This window comes from Ictalurus furcatus, chromosome 24, assembly GCF_023375685.1.
Source record: "Ictalurus furcatus strain D&B chromosome 24, Billie_1.0, whole genome shotgun sequence".
In the NCBI taxonomy this organism is placed as follows: domain Eukaryota; kingdom Metazoa; phylum Chordata; class Actinopteri; order Siluriformes; family Ictaluridae; genus Ictalurus; species Ictalurus furcatus.
Window position 1 is genome coordinate 2,134,967 of NC_071278.1, and position 4,605 is coordinate 2,139,571.

The window sequence follows — 4,605 nt, forward strand, 5'->3', positions numbered from 1 at the left end:
CTGAGGAAAAAGCTCCACCTGTGTTCCATCATGCCGGGGATCTGTTTATTATCCTCCATCTTTCTTAAGGTCTGTGTTTGAGTGTTTCTTGGCAGTGTCGTATGGACGAGAGCCAACAAAGAAACAGCTTTCAGGTGTTTGTCTTGTTTTGTTTTGGGTTTTTTTTTTCTTTTCTTCCTAAATGTGGCCAGAAGAAACCTGTTAGACAGGAGAAACTTGAGATATGTAAAAACGTTAGTGCTGCGTATGTACATAAGAGCTGGAAGTGTGAGTCAGCACATGTGACAGCATGTGTGTGTGTGTGTGTGTGTGTGTGTGTGTGTGTGTGCACGAACTGTTTGTTTTGATTTTGGCACACGTTGGCCTGAGGTCATCTCTCGGAGTGATACAACACGTCCTTACGCAAGAGCGAGAGCGGTGTGTGCGCGTGTCACAACAAGTTGAGAAAATCAGTGACACCTGCAACCTTACACCTGTATTACCACCTGTGTGTGTGTGTGTGTGTGTGTGTGTGTGTGTGTGCATGCTTATACCTGTCGGACAAAGCTTTCTGTTACACACTTTCATCTCCACAGAAAAAAAGATGCTGTTGTAAAACTCAGAGAGAATCTCCGTCCATCCTTTTGTCTGTTCATCAGGGAGCGAACGCAGATGTTGCCTTCACAAACATGGCTTCTGAAAAGAGAGAGAAAGAAAGAAAGAAAGAAAGAAAGACACTTTTCCCTTTTTTTTCAATCAGTGTGGTTTGTTGTTTGGGTTTCAAGCAGTCTGTGGCTCGTAACTGCTTCAGCTGTAGCTGGAGGTTTTCGGAATTTCGTTAAATTGTTTAGAAAGCTTGATTAAAGTAGCTGGGTGAATTCCGCTCAGCTTTAATTAATTATTAAATTTCCTTCTGCTACTTTTCGATTTCACATACTTTATTTTATTGCACATTATTTATTACTGTATATATATATATCTTTTCCCCCAATTTTGTTTCTTTCTCAATTCTAAACATTATTTTGTTTGTTATCACCAATCAGTCGTTACGAATTGTATATATTTTACTCTTACTCTTGTAATATTTTGCATCTTTGGGTTCACATTTTCTGTAGGAAAAGTGCTTAATAATAATAATAATAATAATAATAATAATAATAATAATAATAATAATGATGGTCCGGTCCTTCCTTCCTTCCTTCCATAATCTTCAACAGTTTAGACAACCTGTGCGTCATGGCAGCATCCATCACTGACCATATAATTTTTCTTCAGTATGTAATATTGCATTCAATATTAACAGAGTACAAATGACACAATAACTCACGTGAAGTTAGATTACAAATAAAATTAGGCTGAATAAAAAATGTTTTTCCAGCTTATGATCATGAGTGCATGTGTAAGAAGGGAGTGTTGAAATGGTACGACCCGTTGCAGGGGTGTCATGTGGGACGTTCTGAAGTCGCAGGGCTCATACATCCTCCCCGTGTTAACACGGGTTCCCTCTGGGTTCTCCGGTTTCCTCCCACTTCTGAAGAACGACAGAAGATGCTAAACCGCCCCTAAATGTGAATGAGTGTGTGCGTGTGCGTGATGGACTGGCAACCCGTCCACGGTGTATTCCCGCCTCATGCCCAGCGTTCCCGGGATAGACTCCGGATCCATTGCGAATGAATGAAGGATAAACGGAAATCCCAATCCTAGTGGCATAAGATATCATTTGATTGAAAATGTCACAACATTTCTTAGATGTTTGTAATAAGGTCTGTTTGCGGTGGTTTTGTTTTTCTTTCAGCGTCGGCTTCTGTGTACGTTGTAGCGTAGCGAGCGCGGAGTAACATCGCCACTGCTGTTAGATCGCAGTTTCAGAGGGATTGATGAGTCACATCTAGGGTTTGAGTCGAAGCAATTGGGAAATGAAGTCAAGTGGAAATGTGTGTGTGTGTGTGTGTTTTCTGTTTGGGGTTTTTTTTTTTTGCAGCTTTTATTTTTGAAACTAAAAGAGACGAAATGTTTCCTTTCGGTTACTGAGGTTAAGGTTAGGTTTAGGTGTAGCACAGACATAATTAACAGCAGTGAAAAGCATGTTAGTGGAACGTCATGAAAAGAATAGAAAGACAAATACGTGTGTGTGTGTGTGTGTGTGTGTGTGTGTGTGTGTTGTGCCATTCCCCAAGAGACGTGGGTGTGCCGTATCTTCAGTATCACCGATTCTGTCATCATTAGCCTCTGAATCTCTTCTCAAACCTCAAGTCTTTCAGATTTTGGAAACTGTGAACAGTAAACATGTACACACACACACACACACACACACACACACACACACACACACACACACAGGAAGCAATCAGTCAGCAGATGGCCGAAACAGGTTACAGAAGGTTCTGCAGATGTGGGCTGTGTTGGTTACATTCTCTTAATAACGCTCATTTCTGCGAGTGTCACTGAAGTCAGACGACGGGTTCCGGTGTGTAATAACACAGAACCAAACGCCACTCCGTCTTCGTCACGTCCCTGGCACAGGGCCAGGGTTTGTAGTCAGAAAACTCTTCGACGTGTTTAAACAATAAATAGCATTAAACCGGAACATACCACGTATGCCGTGGTAGAGATAATAGTTGCCTGTGTGTCCTGAATTCTAAAGTACATCTATACCTACGATCGTACAGTCCCCTCGGTAAGAAGTACTGGAACAGCAAGGCCACTTCTATTGTTTTTGCTATACACTGAAGACATTTGGGTTTGAGATCGAAAGATAGATATGAGACGATAGATCACAATTTGTTCATGTCCTGATATCTACATCTAGATGTGTTAAACAGCTTGGCTCATTTAGTTTGAAACAACTCATTTTTACAAGTGATCAAAAATATTGGAACATGTGACTGACAGGTGTTTCTTGTTACCCAGGTGTTGCCCTGTTAGACTGATTGTTTAAAGAATTACTAGCTCTGAATGTTTACTCTTGGTTCGAGCCCTAGGTTTCGCCTGTGAAGACTGCGTTTGTTGTTAAAAAGGATAAACCGACATGAAGACCGGAGAGCTGTCTGTGGGAGAAAATTGAACCATTTTGAAGATGAGAAAAGATGGATGAGAGGTTTTGCATAAGCACTGGGGATAGCCGATATATCGATTTGGAATGTCGTGAAAAAGAAAGAAACCTCTGATGGACTGAGAACCAGACGTGGAAGGGGTCGGCCGAGGAGAACAACAGCGGCTGATGATGGAAAACATTGTGAGAGCTGTGAAGAAAAACCCAAAAACAGCAGACAGTGACATCACCAACAGTCTCCACAGGGCAGGGTGAAGGTCTCACAATCCACCTATCGAAGAAGGCTTCGAGAGCTGAAATATAGAGGCCCTACCACAAGATGCAAACCACTCATCAGCAGTAAGAATCAGAAAGCCAGACTGGAATTCGCAAAGAAACACAGAGATGATCCTCAAAAGTTCTGGAAGCAAGATGAACCTCTAACAAAGTGATGGAAAGGCCAAAGTGCGGAGAAAGAACGGATCTGCTCGTGATCCAGAACATACAAGCTCATCTGTGGAACATGGTGGAGGTAGTGTCATGGCTTGGGCTTGCACGGCTGCTTCTGGAACTTTCTCTCTGATCTTTATTGATGATGGACCTCATGATGGTAGCAGCAGAAGGAATTCAGAAGTTTACTAAAACAATCCGGCTTCCAGTTTACAGACAAATGCATCCAATCTAACTGGGAGGAACTTCATCATGCAGCAAGATAACGATCCAAAACACACTGCCACCTGAACACAGGACTTCATCAGGGGGACAGTGGAAGGTTTTAGACTGGACAAGACAATCACCAGACCTTCACCTCCTGAAGAGGAGACTGAAGGGAGAAACAACCCCAAACAAACAACAACCGAAAGAAGCTGCAGTAAAAACCTGGAAAAGCTTCACAGAAGAAGAAACAAACAGTTTGGTGTCAGTGAGTCTCAGGCGTGATGCAGTTATTGCAAGCGAGGGACATGCAACCGAATATTCAGTGTTATTTACTTTCGTTTACTTCACGACTGATCTGTTCCTATACTTTTGCTCATCTTTTGCTCATCCTTGTTCATCTTTCAGGAGAACGCCACAGAGTTGAGAAAGTGAAAAACCCTTTTATCTAAGAACATCGATGTTATTTATGAGTGTGTTTGCAGTGAACAGTGGGTTGCCAGATCTCCAAACTAGGGGCGGAGCCTCACAGCTCCAGGGTCCCCGGTTCCATCCTGAGCTGGGGTTACTGTTGAGTTTGTTTGTGTATGTTCTCCCGTCTGGGTTCTCCAGTTTCCTCCCACCTCCCAAAAGCTCCTATTAGGTTGATCAGCTATGAAAATATATCAATTGGCCCCAAGTGTGAATGTGTGTATGTGTGTGTGTGTGTGTGTGTGTGTGTGTGTGTGTTCCCCTCTCATTTCCAGTGTTCCCAGGATAGGGATCCATCACCACTCTGAAGAGGATAAAGAACTTACTGAAAGTGAGTGGGTGAGTGATTGGGAAACTTTAAAGCAAAATAAATTTAAAAAACATGTCTTTTACTTCAATATTTCTTTCACTGAGATCCTAAAATACTCTTAAATTATCACAGAGTTGTGGGTAAATGGGTGTAAATGTTT